The sequence below is a fragment of the Anser cygnoides genome, chromosome 35 (assembly GCF_040182565.1).
Source record: "Anser cygnoides isolate HZ-2024a breed goose chromosome 35, Taihu_goose_T2T_genome, whole genome shotgun sequence".
Classification (NCBI taxonomy): Eukaryota; Metazoa; Chordata; class Aves; order Anseriformes; family Anatidae; genus Anser; species Anser cygnoides.
In genome coordinates this window covers 1527340-1549848 of record NC_089907.1, presented here as the reverse complement: position 1 = coordinate 1549848, position 22509 = coordinate 1527340, and positions in this window count along the sequence as shown.

The following is a 22509-nucleotide window of genomic DNA, read 5'->3' as shown; positions in this document are numbered from 1 at the left end:
TTTGTGAAAAGGGAGAGGAGGGTGTCGGGGGAGGAAAACGTTACCTCCCTGGCCGGGTCTCGAACCCGCGCCGCCGGCTTTGTGCGTGCCGTTTCTTGACCACTCGGCTATCCAGGGAGCACGGGGGGAGGGGCTGTTTGCGGGCTCTTGGCCGTTGCCAGCCGCCTGCGGCATGGCCAGCAAGTGGCAGCAAGAGACAAGCCCGAGAGCACGCTGCAAAGGAGCCACTTGCTTCTTGCCACTTGGCCCCTTGCCATTCAGCGCCTCACGCAAAGAAACCTTTGCGCAGCACCAAAGCCACAGCTCTCCAATTGCTTTGCCTAGCCCAAACCGCTGCCGCCACGCAGTGCCAGGCAAGCTGCCAAGTGCTTGGCGAGCAGCCTCCAGCCCCTCTGGCTTCCTTCTTCCATGCCCAACTTGCCCTTAGGCACCAGCTCAGCCCGAGGCTCTTGCTCAAGGAGAGGCTGAAGCCAGCTCTGCTTGGGAAGGATTTCTTTCTCTTGGCTTTAGGCACGGACAGATGTGTTTGCATGCCACCTAGTCACTCGAGGCTCCTGTGGACTTGGAGGACTCGTGCGGGGACTTGTTGAGCTCTTTGTAAATGAGATACCGTAGAAATTGCCACCGTTGTGCATCGATTAGGTTATCTCACCCGTTGATGAGATTATTGCCTTCTTGTCGGCAGAAAGGTAGGAAAACTCGAAGCAGTCAGCAAGTCCTAAAGGCTTTTGCATCTCGGTCCACGGCGTCTATGCTCAGTCACGACGCTCAGTGGGATGAAAAGTGCAGGTGAAGGCTCCAGCAAACAGCAGGGATGCGCGATCAGTTGGAGATTTGGCTCAGCTCTGTCGCTGTTCTCCAACAGAGAGGTTTAAAAATCACTCTAAACTGACGGGTCTAAAATAGTACTGCATTGCCTGCACGCTGTTTGCAGATGTGCTGCGGGGTTTGGCGAGGTCATGGCAGCACCATTGAACGAGCTGCTCGTTGTAGTTACCTGCCATCACCCTCCGTGTCCCTTCTCCTGGCGCACGGGTGTTACTATTGCTAATGCACACTACTGCTTTGGCATAGCCAGCTGTTTGAAAGCAGGAGTTAACCAGAGCCTGCAGCTGGGCTCAGGTAGCCTGGTTTGATGACTACTTAAGGAGGAGATGAGCCACAGCTAGGCACTGCTTTTTGTTTCTCCACGCTGTATTGTTGGGATTTAGACCATCTTTCTGCATGTAGGCACGTCCAGTCAGATGGATGAGTGCCATAGCCATCATCGTTAAGTAGTGATTTAAATAAATTGGGCTTGGGTTAAAATGTTCAGACGGACAGCTGGGCCATTGAAGAAAAGAAACTTATTTCATTTTTTTTAAAAAGCTTTGAAGGATAATAGTTTAAAAGGAGCATTTAGGATGAATTTGCCCCCTGGGCTGGTGACAGCGGTGATGTTGAAGGCCAGCAGTCTGCCCCGGGGCTCTCACCTGCAGGAGTTCGTACGCTGGCTGCTGACACTTCTCTTCCAGCTCACGGATCTGCTCGCCCACGGAGGAGATCTCCTCCGAGAGCTTGGCCGTGTTCTCCTCCTGCCTCCTCACGATCTCCTGGTCCAGCTTTGCAAGCTGGCCCAAGAGGAGCTGCTCCTGTCGCTCCACGAACTGGTGCAGCTGCTTGATTTCGGCCACGACCTTCTGCCTCTCCGCTTCTACCCTTTCCTGCAAAAAATGCACGCAAGGGAGAGGCAGGGAGAAATAGCTTGGGGGAAATTGCAACAGAGCAGATCGAATGTGTTGACTTTAGGTGCAACACAGCCATTAATTCATAAATTCCAGTGAGCATTGCAGAGCAGAGGAATGGGTAATAGTTTAGACTTTTTTTTTCTTTTTTTTCTTTCATTGCCATTTCTAGGCCGAAGGTGCTGGCAGAGAGCATTTGCCATGGACTGTAATCTTTGTACCTAAAATGCTGCAGACCTCTGAACAGCAGGGAAAGATACACACCAACACCAGAAGCAGGTAAGTCAGGGAATATGTATTTTATTGTATATTATGCATCTACGTGTATATGTATACATATATGTATTATGTATATCAACTATGTATTTTCTTTTACTTTTATTTTATTTTACTTTATTTTCCTTTACTTGATTTTATTTTTATTTTCCTTTACTCGATTTTTTTTTATTTTCATTTTTTATTTCTATTTTATTTTTTATTTTTATCTTATTTTCTTCTGTATTCCCCCTTTTTGGAAAAAGAAATATTACAAATATTCTTGCAAGCGTTTCCAATCTCTCCCAGGTCTTGCAGCGGTTGTCACAAGCACAGCCCACTGCGCGAAACAGACCTTCCCCTTAACTAATGGGAAATGTGCAGCACGTGCCCGAGTTCCCCCCGCGTGTGACGGCGCGCTTTGGGCGATTTGCTTGTATTTTCTTTCTTTGTCGGCATTTAGCACGGGCGCTTTGGTAAGTAAAAGAGGTGAGGCTGGTGCAAGGTGGGCGGTTGTGGTGCGTGGAGCGTTGAGCAAAAGCGAAGCGTGCGTGGGTTGTGAAGAGGCGCGCTGCAAAAGGCCGTGGAGGGGAAGGGAAGTTGTGGAAGCGTGTGTTTTTTGGGTGAGGGGCGAGTTTGTGAAAAGGGAGAGGAGGGTGTCCGGGGAGGAAAACGTTACCTCCCTGGCCGGGAATCGAACCCGCGCCGCCGGCTTTGTGCGTGCCGTTTCTTGACCACTCGGCTATCCAGGGAGCACGGGGGGAGGGGCTGTTTGCGGGCTCTTGGCCGTTGCCAGCCGCCTGCGGCATGGCCAGCAAGTGGCAGCAAGAGACAAGCCCGAGAGCACGCTGCAAAGGAGCCACTTGCTTCTTGCCACTTGGCCCCTTGCCATTCAGCGCCTCACGCAAAGAAACCTTTGCGCAGCACCAAAGCCACAGCTCTCCAATTGCTTTGCCTAGCCCAAACCGCTGCCGCCACGCAGTGCCAGGCAAGCTGCCAAGTGCTTGGCGAGCAGCCTCCAGCCCCTCTGGCTTCCTTCTTCCATGCCCAACTTGCCCTTAGGCACCAGCTCAGCCCGAGGCTCTTGCTCAAGGAGAGGCTGAAGCCAGCTCTGCTTGGGAAGGATTTCTTTCTCTTGGCTTTAGGCACGGACAGATGTGTTTGCATGCCACCTAGTCACTCGAGGCTCCTGTGGACTTGGAGGACTCGTGCGGGGACTTGTTGAGCTCTTTGTAAATGAGATACCGTAGAAATTGCCACCGTTGTGCATCGATTAGGTTATCTCACCCGTTGATGAGATTATTGCCTTCTTGTCGGCAGAAAGGTAGGAAAACTCGAAGCAGTCAGCAAGTCCTAAAGGCTTTTGCATCTCGGTCCACGGCGTCTATGCTCAGTCACGACGCTCAGTGGGATGAAAAGTGCAGGTGAAGGCTCCAGCAAACAGCAGGGATGCGCGATCAGTTGGAGATTTGGCTCAGCTCTGTCGCTGTTCTCCAACAGAGAGGTTTAAAAATCACTCTAAACTGACGGGTCTAAAATAGTACTGCATTGCCTGCACGCTGTTTGCAGATGTGCTGCGGGGTTTGGCGAGGTCATGGCAGCACCATTGAACGAGCTGCTCGTTGTAGTTACCTGCCATCACCCTCCGTGTCCCTTCTCCTGGCGCACGGGTGTTACTATTGCTAATGCACACTACTGCTTTGGCATAGCCAGCTGTTTGAAAGCAGGAGTTAAGCAGAGCCTGCAGCTGGGCTCAGGTAGCCTGGTTTGATGACTACTTAAGGAGGAGATGAGCCACAGCTAGGCACTGCTTTTTGTTTCTCCACGCTGTATTGTTGGGATTTAGACCATCTTTCTGCATGTAGGCACGTCCAGTCAGATGGATGAGTGCCATAGCCATCATCGTTAAGTAGTGATTTAAATAAATTGGGCTTGGGTTAAAATGTTCAGACGGACAGCTGGGCCATTGAAGAAAAGAAACTTATTTCATTTTTTTTAAAAAGCTTTGAAGGATAATAGTTTAAAAGGAGCATTTAGGATGAATTTGCCCCCTGGGCTGGTGACAGCGGTGATGTTGAAGGCCAGCAGTCTGCCCCGGGGCTCTCACCTGCAGGAGTTCGTACGCTGGCTGCTGACACTTCTCTTCCAGCTCACGGATCTGCTCGCCCACGGAGGAGATCTCCTCCGAGAGCTTGGCCGTGTTCTCCTCCTGCCTCCTCACGATCTCCTGGTCCAGCTTTGCAAGCTGGCCCAAGAGGAGCTGCTCCTGTCGCTCCACGAACTGGTGCAGCTGCTTGATTTCGGCCACGACCTTCTGCCTCTCCGCTTCTACCCTTTCCTGCAAAAAATGCACGCAAGGGAGAGGCAGGGAGAAATAGCTTGGGGGAAATTGCAACAGAGCAGATCGAATGTGTTGACTTTAGGTGCAACACAGCCATTAATTCATAAATTCCAGTGAGCATTGCAGAGCAGAGGAATGGGTAATAGTTTAGACTTTTTTTTTCTTTTTTTTCTTTCATTGCCATTTCTAGGCCGAAGGTGCTGGCAGAGAGCATTTGCCATGGACTGTAATCTTTGTACCTAAAATGCTGCAGACCTCTGAACAGCAGGGAAAGATACACACCAACACCAGAAGCAGGTAAGTCAGGGAATATGTATTTTATTGTATATTATGCATCTACGTGTATATGTATACATATATGTATTATGTATATCAACTATGTATTTTCTTTTACTTTTATTTTATTTTACTTTATTTTACTTTACATGATTTTATTTTTATTTTCCTTTACTTGATTTTATTTTTATTTTCCTTTACTTGATTTTATTTTTATTTTCGTTTTTTATTTCTATTTTATTTTTTATTTTTATCTTATTTTCTTCTGTATTCCCCCTTTTTGGAAAAAGAAATATTACAAATATTCTTGCAAGCGTTTCCAATCTCTCCCAGGTCTTGCAGCGGTTGTCACAAGCACAGCCCACTGCGCGAAACAGACCTTCCCCTTAACTAATGGGAAATGTGCAGCACCTGCCCGAGTTCCCCCCGCGTGTGACGGCGCGCTTTGGGCGATTTGCTTGTATTTTCTTTCTTTGTCGGCATTTAGCACGGGCGCTTTGGTAAGTAAAAGAGGTGAGGCTGGTGCAAGGTGGGCGGTTGTGGTGCGTGGAGCGTTGAGCAAAAGCGAAGCGTGCGTGGGTTGTGAAGAGGCGCGCTGCAAAAGGCCGTGGAGGGGAAGGGAAGTTGTGGAAGCGTGTGTTTTTTGGGTGAGGGGCGAGTTTGTGAAAAGGGAGAGGAGGGTGTCCGGGGAGGAAAACGTTACCTCCCTGGCCGGGAATCGAACCCGCGCCGCCGGCTTTGTGCGTGCCGTTTCTTGACCACTCGGCTATCCAGGGAGCACGGGGGGAGGGGCTGTTTGCGGGCTCTTGGCCGTTGCCAGCCGCCTGCGGCATGGCCAGCAAGTGGCAGCAAGAGACAAGCCCGAGAGCACGCTGCAAAGGAGCCACTTGCTTCTTGCCACTTGGCCCCTTGCCATTCAGCGCCTCACGCAAAGAAACCTTTGCGCAGCACCAAAGCCACAGCTCTCCAATTGCTTTGCCTAGCCCAAACCGCTGCCGCCACGCAGTGCCAGGCAAGCTGCCAAGTGCTTGGCGAGCAGCCTCCAGCCCCTCTGGCTTCCTTCTTCCATGCCCAACTTGCCCTTAGGCACCAGCTCAGCCCGAGGCTCTTGCTCAAGGAGAGGCTGAAGCCAGCTCTGCTTGGGAAGGATTTCTTTCTCTTGGCTTTAGGCACGGACAGATGTGTTTGCATGCCACCTAGTCAGTCGAGGCTCCTGTGGACTTGGAGGACTCGTGCGGGGACTTGTTGAGCTCTTTGTAAATGAGATACCGTAGAAATTGCCACCGTTGTGCATCGATTAGGTTATCTCACCCGTTGATGAGATTATTGCCTTCTTGTCGGCAGAAAGGTAGGAAAACTCGAAGCAGTCAGCAAGTCCTAAAGGCTTTTGCATCTCGGTCCACGGCGTCTATGCTCAGTCACGACGCTCAGTGGGATGAAAAGTGCAGGTGAAGGCTCCAGCAAACAGCAGGGATGCGCGATCAGTTGGAGATTTGGCTCAGCTCTGTCGCTGTTCTCCAACAGAGAGGTTTAAAAATCACTCTAAACTGACGGGTCTAAAATAGTACTGCATTGCCTGCACGCTGTTTGCAGATGTGCTGCGGGGTTTGGCGAGGTCATGGCAGCACCATTGAACGAGCTGCTCGTTGTAGTTACCTGCCATCACCCTCCGTGTCCCTTCTCCTGGCGCACGGGTGTTACTATTGCTAATGCACACTACTGCTTTGGCATAGCCAGCTGTTTGAAAGCAGGAGTTAACCAGAGCCTGCAGCTGGGCTCAGGTAGCCTGGTTTGATGACTACTTAAGGAGGAGATGAGCCACAGCTAGGCACTGCTTTTTGTTTCTCCACGCTGTATTGTTGGGATTTAGACCATCTTTCTGCATGTAGGCACGTCCAGTCAGATGGATGAGTGCCATAGCCATCATCGTTAAGTAGTGATTTAAATAAATTGGGCTTGGGTTAAAATGTTCAGACGGACAGCTGGGCCATTGAAGAAAAGAAACTTATTTCATTTTTTTTAAAAAGCTTTGAAGGATAATAGTTTAAAAGGAGCATTTAGGATGAATTTGCCCCCTGGGCTGGTGACAGCGGTGATGTTGAAGGCCAGCAGTCTGCCCCGGGGCTCTCACCTGCAGGAGTTCGTACGCTGGCTGCTGACACTTCTCTTCCAGCTCACGGATCTGCTCGCCCACGGAGGAGATCTCCTCCGAGAGCTTGGCCGTGTTCTCCTCCTGCCTCCTCACGATCTCCTGGTCCAGCTTTGCAAGCTGGCCCAAGAGGAGCTGCTCCTGTCGCTCCACGAACTGGTGCAGCTGCTTGATTTCGGCCACGACCTTCTGCCTCTCCGCTTCTACCCTTTCCTGCAAAAAATGCACGCAAGGGAGAGGCAGGGAGAAATAGCTTGGGGGAAATTGCAACAGAGCAGATCGAATGTGTTGACTTTAGGTGCAACACAGCCATAAATTCATAAATTCCAGTGAGCATTGCAGAGCAGAGGAATGGGTAATAGTTTAGACTTTTTTTTTCTTTTTTTTCTTTCATTGCCATTTCTAGGCCGAAGGTGCTGGCAGAGAGCATTTGCCATGGACTGTAATCTTTGTACCTAAAATGCTGCAGACCTCTGAACAGCAGGGAAAGATACACACCAACACCAGAAGCAGGTAAGTCAGGGAATATGTATTTTATTGTATATTATGCATCTACGTGTATATGTATACATATATGTATTATGTATATCAACTATGTATTTTCTTTTACTTTTATTTTATTTTACTTTATTTTCCTTTACTTGATTTTATTTTTATTTTCCTTTACTCGATTTTTTTTTATTTTCATTTTTTATTTCTATTTTATTTTTTATTTTTATCTTATTTTCTTCTGTATTCCCCCTTTTTGGAAAAAGAAATATTACAAATATTCTTGCAAGCGTTTCCAATCTCTCCCAGGTCTTGCAGCGGTTGTCACAAGCACAGCCCACTGCGCGAAACAGACCTTCCCCTTAACTAATGGGAAATGTGCAGCACCTGCCCGAGTTCCCCCCGCGTGTGACGGCGCGCTTTGGGCGATTTGCTTGTATTTTCTTTCTTTGTCGGCATTTAGCACGGGCGCTTTGGTAAGTAAAAGAGGTGAGGCTGGTGCAAGGTGGGCGGTTGTGGTGCGTGGAGCGTTGAGCAAAAGCGAAGCGTGCGTGGGTTGTGAAGAGGCGCGCTGCAAAAGGCCGTGGAGGGGAAGGGAAGTTGTGGAAGCGTGTGTTTTTTGGGTGAGGGGTGAGTTTGTGAAAAGGGAGAGGAGGGTGTCGGGGGAGGAAAACGTTACCTCCCTGGCCGGGAATCGAACCCGCGCCGCCGGCTTTGTGCGTGCCGTTTCTTGACCACTCGGCTATCCAGGGAGCACGGGGGGAGGGGCTGTTTGCGGGCTCTTGGCCGTTGCCAGCCGCCAGCGGCATGGCCAGCAAGTGGCAGCAAGAGACAAGCCCGAGAGCACGCTGCAAAGGAGCCACTTGCTTCTTGCCACTTGGCCCCTTGCCATTCAGCGCCTCACGCAAAGAAACCTTTGCGCAGCACCAAAGCCACAGCTCTCCAATTGCTTTGCCTAGCCCAAACCGCTGCCGCCACGCAGTGCCAGGCAAGCTGCCAAGTGCTTGGCGAGCAGCCTCCAGCCCCTCTGGCTTCCTTCTTCCATGCCCAACTTGCCCTTAGGCACCAGCTCAGCCCGAGGCTCTTGCTCAAGGAGAGGCTGAAGCCAGCTCTGCTTGGGAAGGATTTCTTTCTCTTGGCTTTAGGCACGGACAGATGTGTTTGCATGCCACCTAGTCAGTCGAGGCTCCTGTGGACTTGGAGGACTCGTGCGGGGACTTGTTGAGCTCTTTGTAAATGAGATACCGTAGAAATTGCCACCGTTGTGCATCGATTAGGTTATCTCACCCGTTGATGAGATTATTGCCTTCTTGTCGGCAGAAAGGTAGGAAAACTCGAAGCAGTCAGCAAGTCCTAAAGGCTTTTGCATCTCGGTCCACGGCGTCTATGCTCAGTCACGACGCTCAGTGGGATGAAAAGTGCAGGTGAAGGCTCCAGCAAACAGCAGGGATGCGCGATCAGTTGGAGATTTGGCTCAGCTCTGTCGCTGTTCTCCAACAGAGAGGTTTAAAAATCACTCTAAACTGACGGGTCTAAAATAGTACTGCATTGCCTGCACGCTGTTTGCAGATGTGCTGCGGGGTTTGGCGAGGTCATGGCAGCACCATTGAACGAGCTGCTCGTTGTAGTTACCTGCCATCACCCTCCGTGTCCCTTCTCCTGGCGCACGGGTGTTACTATTGCTAATGCACACTACTGCTTTGGCATAGCCAGCTGTTTGAAAGCAGGAGTTAAGCAGAGCCTGCAGCTGGGCTCAGGTAGCCTGGTTTGATGACTACTTAAGGAGGAGATGAGCCACAGCTAGGCACTGCTTTTTGTTTCTCCACGCTGTATTGTTGGGATTTAGACCATCTTTCTGCATGTAGGCACGTCCAGTCAGATGGATGAGTGCCATAGCCATCATCGTTAAGTAGTGATTTAAATAAATTGGGCTTGGGTTAAAATGTTCAGACGGACAGCTGGGCCATTGAAGAAAAGAAACTTATTTCATTTTTTTTAAAAAGCTTTGAAGGATAATAGTTTAAAAGGAGCATTTAGGATGAATTTGCCCCCTGGGCTGGTGACAGCGGTGATGTTGAAGGCCAGCAGTCTGCCCCGGGGCTCTCACCTGCAGGAGTTGGTACGCTGGCTGCTGACACTTCTCTTCCAGCTCACGGATCTGCTCGCCCACGGAGGAGATCTCCTCCGAGAGCTTGGCCGTGTTCTCCTCCTGCCTCCTCACGATCTCCTGGTCCAGCTTTGCAAGCTGGCCCAAGAGGAGCTGCTCCTGTCGCTCCACGAACTGGTGCAGCTGCTTGATTTCGGCCACGACCTTCTGCCTCTCCGCTTCTACCCTTTCCTGCAAAAAATGCACGCAAGGGAGAGGCAGGGAGAAATAGCTTGGGGGAAATTGCAACAGAGCAGATCGAATGTGTTGACTTTAGGTGCAACACAGCCATTAATTCATAAATTCCAGTGAGCATTGCAGAGCAGAGGAATGGGTAATAGTTTAGACTTTTTTTTTCTTTTTTTTCTTTCATTGCCATTTCTAGGCCGAAGGTGCTGGCAGAGAGCATTTGCCATGGACTGTAATCTTTGTACCTAAAATGCTGCAGACCTCTGAACAGCAGGGAAAGATACACACCAACACCAGAAGCAGGTAAGTCAGGGAATATGTATTTTATTGTATATTATGCATCTACGTGTATATGTATACATATATGTATTATGTATATCAACTATGTATTTTCTTTTACTTTTATTTTATTTTACTTTATTTTACTTTACATGATTTTATTTTTATTTTCCTTTACTTGATTTTATTTTTATTTTCCTTTACTTGATTTTATTTTTATTTTCGTTTTTTATTTCTATTTTATTTTTTATTTTTATCTTATTTTCTTCTGTATTCCCCCTTTTTGGAAAAAGAAATATTACAAATATTCTTGCAAGCGTTTCCAATCTCTCCCAGGTCTTGCAGCGGTTGTCACAAGCACAGCCCACTGCGCGAAACAGACCTTCCCCTTAACTAATGGGAAATGTGCAGCACCTGCCCGAGTTCCCCCCGCGTGTGACGGCGCGCTTTGGGCGATTTGCTTGTATTTTCTTTCTTTGTCGGCATTTAGCACGGGCGCTTTGGTAAGTAAAAGAGGTGAGGCTGGTGCAAGGTGGGCGGTTGTGGTGCGTGGAGCGTTGAGCAAAAGCGAAGCGTGCGTGGGTTGTGAAGAGGCGCGCTGCAAAAGGCCGTGGAGGGGAAGGGAAGTTGTGGAAGCGTGTGTTTTTTGGGTGAGGGGCGAGTTTGTGAAAAGGGAGAGGAGGGTGTCGGGGGAGGAAAACGTTACCTCCCTGGCCGGGAATCGAACCCGCGCCGCCGGCTTTGTGCGTGCCGTTTCTTGACCACTCGGCTATCCAGGGAGCACGGGGGGAGGGGCTGTTTGCGGGCTCTTGGCCGTTGCCAGCCGCCAGCGGCATGGCCAGCAAGTGGCAGCAAGAGACAAGCCCGAGAGCACGCTGCAAAGGAGCCACTTGCTTCTTGCCACTTGGCCCCTTGCCATTCAGCGCCTCACGCAAAGAAACCTTTGCGCAGCACCAAAGCCACAGCTCTCCAATTGCTTTGCCTAGCCCAAACCGCTGCCGCCACGCAGTGCCAGGCAAGCTGCCAAGTGCTTGGCGAGCAGCCTCCAGCCCCTCTGGCTTCCTTCTTCCATGCCCAACTTGCCCTTAGGCACCAGCTCAGCCCGAGGCTCTTGCTCAAGGAGAGGCTGAAGCCAGCTCTGCTTGGGAAGGATTTCTTTCTCTTGGCTTTAGGCACGGACAGATGTGTTTGCATGCCACCTAGTCAGTCGAGGCTCCTGTGGACTTGGAGGACTCGTGCGGGGACTTGTTGAGCTCTTTGTAAATGAGATACCGTAGAAATTGCCACCGTTGTGCATCGATTAGGTTATCTCACCCGTTGATGAGATTATTGCCTTCTTGTCGGCAGAAAGGTAGGAAAACTCGAAGCAGTCAGCAAGTCCTAAAGGCTTTTGCATCTCGGTCCACGGCGTCTATGCTCAGTCACGACGCTCAGTGGGATGAAAAGTGCAGGTGAAGGCTCCAGCAAACAGCAGGGATGCGCGATCAGTTGGAGATTTGGCTCAGCTCTGTCGCTGTTCTCCAACAGAGAGGTTTAAAAATCACTCTAAACTGACGGGTCTAAAATAGTACTGCATTGCCTGCACGCTGTTTGCAGATGTGCTGCGGGGTTTGGCGAGGTCATGGCAGCACCATTGAACGAGCTGCTCGTTGTAGTTACCTGCCATCACCCTCCGTGTCCCTTCTCCTGGCGCACGGGTGTTACTATTGCTAATGCACACTACTGCTTTGGCATAGCCAGCTGTTTGAAAGCAGGAGTTAAGCAGAGCCTGCAGCTGGGCTCAGGTAGCCTGGTTTGATGACTACTTAAGGAGGAGATGAGCCACAGCTAGGCACTGCTTTTTGTTTCTCCACGCTGTATTGTTGGGATTTAGACCATCTTTCTGCATGTAGGCACGTCCAGTCAGATGGATGAGTGCCATAGCCATCATCGTTAAGTAGTGATTTAAATAAATTGGGCTTGGGTTAAAATGTTCAGACGGACAGCTGGGCCATTGAAGAAAAGAAACTTATTTCATTTTTTTTAAAAAGCTTTGAAGGATAATAGTTTAAAAGGAGCATTTAGGATGAATTTGCCCCCTGGGCTGGTGACAGCGGTGATGTTGAAGGCCAGCAGTCTGCCCCGGGGCTCTCACCTGCAGGAGTTCGTACGCTGGCTGCTGACACTTCTCTTCCAGCTCACGGATCTGCTCGCCCACGGAGGAGATCTCCTCCGAGAGCTTGGCCGTGTTCTCCTCCTGCCTCCTCACGATCTCCTGGTCCAGCTTTGCAAGCTGGCCCAAGAGGAGCTGCTCCTGTCGCTCCACGAACTGGTGCAGCTGCTTGATTTCGGCCACGACCTTCTGCCTCTCCGCTTCTACCCTTTCCTGCAAAAAATGCACGCAAGGGAGAGGCAGGGAGAAATAGCTTGGGGGAAATTGCAACAGAGCAGATCGAATGTGTTGACTTTAGGTGCAACACAGCCATTAATTCATAAATTCCAGTGAGCATTGCAGAGCAGAGGAATGGGTAATAGTTTAGACTTTTTTTTTCTTTTTTTTCTTTCATTGCCATTTCTAGGCCGAAGGTGCTGGCAGAGAGCATTTGCCATGGACTGTAATCTTTGTACCTAAAATGCTGCAGACCTCTGAACAGCAGGGAAAGATACACACCAACACCAGAAGCAGGTAAGTCAGGGAATATGTATTTTATTGTATATTATGCATCTACGTGTATATGTATACATATATGTATTATGTATATCAACTATGTATTTTCTTTTACTTTTATTTTATTTTACTTTATTTTACTTTACATGATTTTATTTTTATTTTCCTTTACTTGATTTTATTTTTATTTTCCTTTACTTGATTTTATTTTTATTTTCGTTTTTTATTTCTATTTTATTTTTTATTTTTATCTTATTTTCTTCTGTATTCCCCCTTTTTGGAAAAAGAAATATTACAAATATTCTTGCAAGCGTTTCCAATCTCTCCCAGGTCTTGCAGCGGTTGTCACAAGCACAGCCCACTGCGCGAAACAGACCTTCCCCTTAACTAATGGGAAATGTGCAGCACCTGCCCGAGTTCCCCCCGCGTGTGACGGCGCGCTTTGGGCGATTTGCTTGTATTTTCTTTCTTTGTCGGCATTTAGCACGGGCGCTTTGGTAAGTAAAAGAGGTGAGGCTGGTGCAAGGTGGGCGGTTGTGGTGCGTGGAGCGTTGAGCAAAAGCGAAGCGTGCGTGGGTTGTGAAGAGGCGCGCTGCAAAAGGCCGTGGAGGGGAAGGGAAGTTGTGGAAGCGTGTGTTTTTTGGGTGAGGGGCGAGTTTGGGAAAAGGGAGAGGAGGGTGTCCGGGGAGGAAAACGTTACCTCCCTGGCCGGGAATCGAACCCGCGCCGCCGGCTTTGTGCGTGCCGTTTCTTGACCACTCGGCTATCCAGGGAGCACGGGGGGAGGGGCTGTTTGCGGGCTCTTGGCCGTTGCCAGCCGCCAGCGGCATGGCCAGCAAGTGGCAGCAAGAGACAAGCCCGAGAGCACGCTGCAAAGGAGCCACTTGCTTCTTGCCACTTGGCCCCTTGCCATTCAGCGCCTCACGCAAAGAAACCTTTGCGCAGCACCAAAGCCACAGCTCTCCAATTGCTTTGCCTAGCCCAAACCGCTGCCGCCACGCAGTGCCAGGCAAGCTGCCAAGTGCTTGGCGAGCAGCCTCCAGCCCCTCTGGCTTCCTTCTTCCATGCCCAACTTGCCCTTAGGCACCAGCTCAGCCCGAGGCTCTTGCTCAAGGAGAGGCTGAAGCCAGCTCTGCTTGGGAAGGATTTCTTTCTCTTGGCTTTAGGCACGGACAGATGTGTTTGCATGCCACCTAGTCAGTCGAGGCTCCTGTGGACTTGGAGGACTCGTGCGGGGACTTGTTGAGCTCTTTGTAAATGAGATACCGTAGAAATTGCCACCGTTGTGCATCGATTAGGTTATCTCACCCGTTGATGAGATTATTGCCTTCTTGTCGGCAGAAAGGTAGGAAAACTCGAAGCAGTCAGCAAGTCCTAAAGGCTTTTGCATCTCGGTCCACGGCGTCTATGCTCAGTCACGACGCTCAGTGGGATGAAAAGTGCAGGTGAAGGCTCCAGCAAACAGCAGGGATGCGCGATCAGTTGGAGATTTGGCTCAGCTCTGTCGCTGTTCTCCAACAGAGAGGTTTAAAAATCACTCTAAACTGACGGGTCTAAAATAGTACTGCATTGCCTGCACGCTGTTTGCAGATGTGCTGCGGGGTTTGGCGAGGTCATGGCAGCACCATTGAACGAGCTGCTCGTTGTAGTTACCTGCCATCACCCTCCGTGTCCCTTCTCCTGGCGCACGGGTGTTACTATTGCTAATGCACACTACTGCTTTGGCATAGCCAGCTGTTTGAAAGCAGGAGTTAAGCAGAGCCTGCAGCTGGGCTCAGGTAGCCTGGTTTGATGACTACTTAAGGAGGAGATGAGCCACAGCTAGGCACTGCTTTTTGTTTCTCCACGCTGTATTGTTGGGATTTAGACCATCTTTCTGCATGTAGGCACGTCCAGTCAGATGGATGAGTGCCATAGCCATCATCGTTAAGTAGTGATTTAAATAAATTGGGCTTGGGTTAAAATGTTCAGACGGACAGCTGGGCCATTGAAGAAAAGAAACTTATTTCATTTTTTTTAAAAAGCTTTGAAGGATAATAGTTTAAAAGGAGCATTTAGGATGAATTTGCCCCCTGGGCTGGTGACAGCGGTGATGTTGAAGGCCAGCAGTCTGCCCCGGGGCTCTCACCTGCAGGAGTTGGTACGCTGGCTGCTGACACTTCTCTTCCAGCTCACGGATCTGCTCGCCCACGGAGGAGATCTCCTCCGAGAGCTTGGCCGTGTTCTCCTCCTGCCTCCTCACGATCTCCTGGTCCAGCTTTGCAAGCTGGCCCAAGAGGAGCTGCTCCTGTCGCTCCACGAACTGGTGCAGCTGCTTGATTTCGGCCACGACCTTCTGCCTCTCCGCTTCTACCCTTTCCTGCAAAAAATGCACGCAAGGGAGAGGCAGGGAGAAATAGCTTGGGGGAAATTGCAACAGAGCAGATCGAATGTGTTGACTTTAGGTGCAACACAGCCATTAATTCATAAATTCCAGTGAGCATTGCAGAGCAGAGGAATGGGTAATAGTTTAGACTTTTTTTTTCTTTTTTTTCTTTCATTGCCATTTCTAGGCCGAAGGTGCTGGCAGAGAGCATTTGCCATGGACTGTAATCTTTGTACCTAAAATGCTGCAGACCTCTGAACAGCAGGGAAAGATACACACCAACACCAGAAGCAGGTAAGTCAGGGAATATGTATTTTATTGTATATTATGCATCTACGTGTATATGTATACATATATGTATTATGTATATCAACTATGTATTTTCTTTTACTTTTATTTTATTTTACTTTATTTTACTTTACATGATTTTATTTTTATTTTCCTTTACTTGATTTTATTTTTATTTTCCTTTACTTGATTTTATTTTTATTTTCGTTTTTTATTTCTATTTTATTTTTTATTTTTATCTTATTTTCTTCTGTATTCCCCCTTTTTGGAAAAAGAAATATTACAAATATTCTTGCAAGCGTTTCCAATCTCTCCCAGGTCTTGCAGCGGTTGTCACAAGCACAGCCCACTGCGCGAAACAGACCTTCCCCTTAACTAATGGGAAATGTGCAGCACCTGCCCGAGTTCCCCCCGCGTGTGACGGCGCGCTTTGGGCGATTTGCTTGTATTTTCTTTCTTTGTCGGCATTTAGCACGGGCGCTTTGGTAAGTAAAAGAGGTGAGGCTGGTGCAAGGTGGGCGGTTGTGGTGCGTGGAGCGTTGAGCAAAAGCGAAGCGTGCGTGGGTTGTGAAGAGGCGCGCTGCAAAAGGCCGTGGAGGGGAAGGGAAGTTGTGGAAGCGTGTGTTTTTTGGGTGAGGGGCGAGTTTGGGAAAAGGGAGAGGAGGGTGTCCGGGGAGGAAAACGTTACCTCCCTGGCCGGGAATCGAACCCGCGCCGCCGGCTTTGTGCGTGCCGTTTCTTGACCACTCGGCTATCCAGGGAGCACGGGGGGAGGGGCTGTTTGCGGGCTCTTGGCCGTTGCCAGCCGCCAGCGGCATGGCCAGCAAGTGGCAGCAAGAGACAAGCCCGAGAGCACGCTGCAAAGGAGCCACTTGCTTCTTGCCACTTGGCCCCTTGCCATTCAGCGCCTCACGCAAAGAAACCTTTGCGCAGCACCAAAGCCACAGCTCTCCAATTGCTTTGCCTAGCCCAAACCGCTGCCGCCACGCAGTGCCAGGCAAGCTGCCAAGTGCTTGGCGAGCAGCCTCCAGCCCCTCTGGCTTCCTTCTTCCATGCCCAACTTGCCCTTAGGCACCAGCTCAGCCCGAGCCTCTTGCTCAAGGAGAGGCTGAAGCCAGCTCTGCTTGGGAAGGATTTCTTTCTCTTGGCTTTAGGCACGGACAGATGTGTTTGCATGCCACCTAGTCAGTCGAGGCTCCTGTGGACTTGGAGGACTCGTGCGGGGACTTGTTGAGCTCTTTGTAAATGAGATACCGTAGAAATTGCCACCGTTGTGCATCGATTAGGTTATCTCACCCGTTGATGAGATTATTGCCTTCTTGTCGGCAGAAAGGTAGGAAAACTCGAAGCAGTCAGCAAGTCCTAAAGGCTTTTGCATCTCGGTCCACGGCGTCTATGCTCAGTCACGACGCTCAGTGGGATGAAAAGTGCAGGTGAAGGCTCCAGCAAACAGCAGGGATGCGCGATCAGTTGGAGATTTGGCTCAGCTCTGTCGCTGTTCTCCAACAGAGAGGTTTAAAAATCACTCTAAACTGACGGGTCTAAAATAGTACTGCATTGCCTGCACGCTGTTTGCAGATGTGCTGCGGGGTTTGGCGAGGTCATGGCAGCACCATTGAACGAGCTGCTCGTTGTAGTTACCTGCCATCACCCTCCGTGTCCCTTCTCCTGGCGCACGGGTGTTACTATTGCTAATGCACACTACTGCTTTGGCATAGCCAGCTGTTTGAAAGCAGGAGTTAACCAGAGCCTGCAGCTGGGCTCAGGTAGCCTGGTTTGATGACTACTTAAGGAGGAGATGAGCCACAGCTAGGCACTGCTTTTTGTTTCTCCACGCTGTATTGTTGGGATTTAGACCATCTTTCTGCATGTAGGCACGTCCAGTCAGATGGATGAGTGCCATAGCCATCATCGTTAAGTAGTGATTTAAATAAATTGGGCTTGGGTTAAAATGTTCAGACGGACAGCTGGGCCATTGAAGAAAAGAAACTTATTTCATTTTTTTTAAAAAGCTTTGAAGGATAATAGTTTAAAAGGAGCATTTAGGATGAATTTGCCCCCTGGGCTGGTGACAGCGGTGATGTTGAAGGCCAGCAGTCTGCCCCGGGGCTCTCACCTGCAGGAGTTCGTACGCTGGCTGCTGACACTTCTCTTCCAGCTCACGGATCTGCTCGCCCACGGAGGAGATCTCCTCCGAGAGCTTGGCCGTGTTCTCCTCCTGCCTCCTCACGATCTCCTGGTCCAGCTTTGCAAGCTGGCCCAAGAGGAGCTGCTCCTGTCGCTCCACGAACTGGTGCAGCTGCTTGATTTCGGCCACGACCTTCTGCCTCTCCGCTTCTACCCTTTCCTGCAAAAAATGCACGCAAGGGAGAGGCAGGGAGAAATAGCTTGGGGGAAATTGCAACAGAGCAGATCGAATGTGTTGACTTTAGGTGCAACACAGCCATAAATTCATAAATTCCAGTGAGCATTGCAGAGCAGAGGAATGGGTAATAGTTTAGACTTTTTTTTTCTTTTTTTTCTTTCATTGCCATTTCTAGGCCGAAGGTGCTGGCAGAGAGCATTTGCCATGGACTGTAATCTTTGTACCTAAAATGCTGCAGACCTCTGAACAGCAGGGAAAGATACACACCAACACCAGAAGCAGGTAAGTCAGGGAATATGTATTTTATTGTATATTATGCATCTACGTGTATATGTATACATATATGTATTATGTATATCAACTATGTATTTTCTTTTACTTTTATTTTATTTTACTTTATTTTACTTTACATGATTTTATTTTTATTTTCCTTTACTTGATTTTATTTTTATTTTCCTTTACTTGATTTTATTTTTATTTTCGTTTTTTATTTCTATTTTATTTTTTATTTTTATCTTATTTTCTTCTGTATTCCCCCTTTTTGGAAAAAGAAATATTACAAATATTCTTGCAAGCGTTTCCAATCTCTCCCAGGTCTTGCAGCGGTTGTCACAAGCACAGCCCACTGCGCGAAACAGACCTTCCCCTTAACTAATGGGAAATGTGCAGCACCTGCCCGAGTTCCCCCCGCGTGTGACGGCGCGCTTTGGGCGATTTGCTTGTATTTTCTTTCTTTGTCGGCATTTAGCACGGGCGCTTTGGTAAGTAAAAGAGGTGAGGCTGGTGCAAGGTGGGCGGTTGTGGTGCGTGGAGCGTTGAGCAAAAGCGAAGCGTGCGTGGGTTGTGAAGAGGCGCGCTGCAAAAGGCCGTGGAGGGGAAGGGAAGTTGTGGAAGCGTGTGTTTTTTGGGTGAGGGGCGAGTTTGGGAAAAGGGAGAGGAGGGTGTCCGGGGAGGAAAAGGTGACCTCCCTGGCCGGGAATCGAACCCGCGCCGCCGGCTTTGTGCGTGCCGTTTCTTGACCACTCGGCTATCCAGGGAGCACGGGGGGAGGGGCTGTTTGCGGGCTCTTGGCCGTTGCCAGCCGCCAGCGGCATGGCCAGCAAGTGGCAGCAAGAGACAAGCCCGAGAGCACGCTGCAAAGGAGCCACTTGCTTCTTGCCACTTGGCCCCTTGCCATTCAGCGCCTCACGCAAAGAAACCTTTGCGCAGCACCAAAGCCACAGCTCTCCAATTGCTTTGCCTAGCCCAAACCGCTGCCGCCACGCAGTGCCAGGCAAGCTGCCAAGTGCTTGGCGAGCAGCCTCCAGCCCCTCTGGCTTCCTTCTTCCATGCCCAACTTGCCCTTAGGCACCAGCTCAGCCCGAGCCTCTTGCTCAAGGAGAGGCTGAAGCCAGCTCTGCTTGGGAAGGATTTCTTTCTCTTGGCTTTAGGCACGGACAGATGTGTTTGCATGCCACCTAGTCAGTCGAGGCTCCTGTGGACTTGGAGGACTCGTGCGGGGACTTGTTGAGCTCTTTGTAAATGAGATACCGTAGAAATTGCCACCGTTGTGCATCGATTAGGTTATCTCACCCGTTGATGAGATTATTGCCTTCTTGTCGGCAGAAAGGTAGGAAAACTCGAAGCAGTCAGCAAGTCCTAAAGGCTTTTGCATCTCGGTCCACGGCGTCTATGCTCAGTCACGACGCTCAGTGGGATGAAAAGTGCAGGTGAAGGCTCCAGCAAACAGCAGGGATGCGCGATCAGTTGGAGATTTGGCTCAGCTCTGTCGCTGTTCTCCAACAGAGAGGTTTAAAAATCACTCTAAACTGACGGGTCTAAAATAGTACTGCATTGCCTGCACGCTGTTTGCAGATGTGCTGCGGGGTTTGGCGAGGTCATGGCAGCACCATTGAACGAGCTGCTCGTTGTAGTTACCTGCCATCACCCTCCGTGTCCCTTCTCCTGGCGCACGGGTGTTACTATTGCTAATGCACACTACTGCTTTGGCATAGCCAGCTGTTTGAAAGCAGGAGTTAAGCAGAGCCTGCAGCTGGGCTCAGGTAGCCTGGTTTGATGACTACTTAAGGAGGAGATGAGCCACAGCTAGGCACTGCTTTTTGTTTCTCCACGCTGTATTGTTGGGATTTAGACCATCTTTCTGCATGTAGGCACGTCCAGTCAGATGGATGAGTGCCATAGCCATCATCGTTAAGTAGTGATTTAAATAAATTGGGCTTGGGTTAAAATGTTCAGACGGACAGCTGGGCCATTGAAGAAAAGAAACTTATTTCATTTTTTTTAAAAAGCTTTGAAGGATAATAGTTTAAAAGGAGCATTTAGGATGAATTTGCCCCCTGGGCTGGTGACAGCGGTGATGTTGAAGGCCAGCAGTCTGCCCCGGGGCTCTCACCTGCAGGAGTTGGTACGCTGGCTGCTGACACTTCTCTTCCAGCTCACGGATCTGCTCGCCCACGGAGGAGATCTCCTCCGAGAGCTTGGCCGTGTTCTCCTCCTGCCTCCTCACGATCTCCTGGTCCAGCTTTGCAAGCTGGCCCAAGAGGAGCTGCTCCTGTCGCTCCACGAACTGGTGCAGCTGCTTGATTTCGGCCACGACCTTCTGCCTCTCCGCTTCTACCCTTTCCTGCAAAAAATGCACGCAAGGGAGAGGCAGGGAGAAATAGCTTGGGGGAAATTGCAACAGAGCAGATCGAATGTGTTGACTTTAGGTGCAACACAGCCATAAATTCATAAATTCCAGTGAGCATTGCAGAGCAGAGGAATGGGTAATAGTTTAGACTTTTTTTTTCTTTTTTTTCTTTCATTGCCATTTCTAGGCCGAAGGTGCTGGCAGAGAGCATTTGCCATGGACTGTAATCTTTGTACCTAAAATGCTGCAGACCTCTGAACAGCAGGGAAAGATACACACCAACACCAGAAGCAGGTAAGTCAGGGAATATGTATTTTATTGTATATTATGCATCTACGTGTATATGTATACATATATGTATTATGTATATCAACTATGTATTTTCTTTTACTTTTATTTTATTTTACTTTATTTTACTTTACATGATTTTATTTTTATTTTCCTTTACTTGATTTTATTTTTATTTTCCTTTACTTGATTTTATTTTTATTTTCGTTTTTTATTTCTATTTTATTTTTTATTTTTATCTTATTTTCTTCTGTATTCCCCCTTTTTGGAAAAAGAAATATTACAAATATTCTTGCAAGCGTTTCCAATCTCTCCCAGGTCTTGCAGCGGTTGTCACAAGCACAGCCCACTGCGCGAAACAGACCTTCCCCTTAACTAATGGGAAATGTGCAGCACGTGCCCGAGTTCCCCCCGCGTGTGACGGCGCGCTTTGGGCGATTTGCTTGTATTTTCTTTCTTTGTCGGCATTTAGCATGGGCGCTTTGGTAAGTAAAAGAGGTGAGGCTGGTGCAAGGTGGGCGGTTGTGGTGCGTGGAGCGTTGAGCAAAAGCGAAGCGTGCGTGGGTTGTGAAGAGGCGCGCTGCAAAAGGCCGTGGAGGGGAAGGGAAGTTGTGGAAGCGTGTGTTTTTTGGGTGAGGGGCGAGTTTGGGAAAAGGGAGAGGAGGGTGTCCGGGGAGGAAAAGGTGACCTCCCTGGCCGGGAATCGAACCCGCGCCGCCGGCTTTGTGCGTGCCGTTTCTTGACCACTCGGCTATCCAGGGAGCACGGGGGGAGGGGCTGTTTGCGGGCTCTTGGCCGTTGCCAGCCGCCAGCGGCATGGCCAGCAAGTGGCAGCAAGAGACAAGCCCGAGAGCACGCTGCAAAGGAGCCACTTGCTTCTTGCCACTTGGCCCCTTGCCATTCAGCGCCTCACGCAAAGAAACCTTTGCGCAGCACCAAAGCCACAGCTCTCCAATTGCTTTGCCTAGCCCAAACCGCTGCCGCCACGCAGTGCCAGGCAAGCTGCCAAGTGCTTGGCGAGCAGCCTCCAGCCCCTCTGGCTTCCTTCTTCCATGCCCAACTTGCCCTTAGGCACCAGCTCAGCCCGAGGCTCTTGCTCAAGGAGAGGCTGAAGCCAGCTCTGCTTGGGAAGGATTTCTTTCTCTTGGCTTTAGGCACGGACAGATGTGTTTGCATGCCACCTAGTCAGTCGAGGCTCCTGTGGACTTGGAGGACTCGTGCGGGGACTTGTTGAGCTCTTTGTAAATGAGATACCGTAGAAATTGCCACCGTTGTGCATCGATTAGGTTATCTCACCCGTTGATGAGATTATTGCCTTCTTGTCGGCAGAAAGGTAGGAAAACTCGAAGCAGTCAGCAAGTCCTAAAGGCTTTTGCATCTCGGTCCACGGCGTCTATGCTCAGTCACGACGCTCAGTGGGATGAAAAGTGCAGGTGAAGGCTCCAGCAAACAGCAGGGATGCGCGATCAGTTGGAGATTTGGCTCAGCTCTGTCGCTGTTCTCCAACAGAGAGGTTTAAAAATCACTCTAAACTGACGGGTCTAAAATAGTACTGCATTGCCTGCACGCTGTTTGCAGATGTGCTGCGGGGTTTGGCGAGGTCATGGCAGCACCATTGAACGAGCTGCTCGTTGTAGTTACCTGCCATCACCCTCCGTGTCCCTTCTCCTGGCGCACGGGTGTTACTATTGCTAATGCACACTACTGCTTTGGCATAGCCAGCTGTTTGAAAGCAGGAGTTAAGCAGAGCCTGCAGCTGGGCTCAGGTAGCCTGGTTTGATGACTACTTAAGGAGGAGATGAGCCACAGCTAGGCACTGCTTTTTGTTTCTCCACGCTGTATTGTTGGGATTTAGACCATCTTTCTGCATGTAGGCACGTCCAGTCAGATGGATGAGTGCCATAGCCATCATCGTTAAGTAGTGATTTAAATAAATTGGGCTTGGGTTAAAATGTTCAGACGGACAGCTGGGCCATTGAAGAAAAGAAACTTATTTCATTTTTTTTAAAAAGCTTTGAAGGATAATAGTTTAAAAGGAGCATTTAGGATGAATTTGCCCCCTGGGCTGGTGACAGCGGT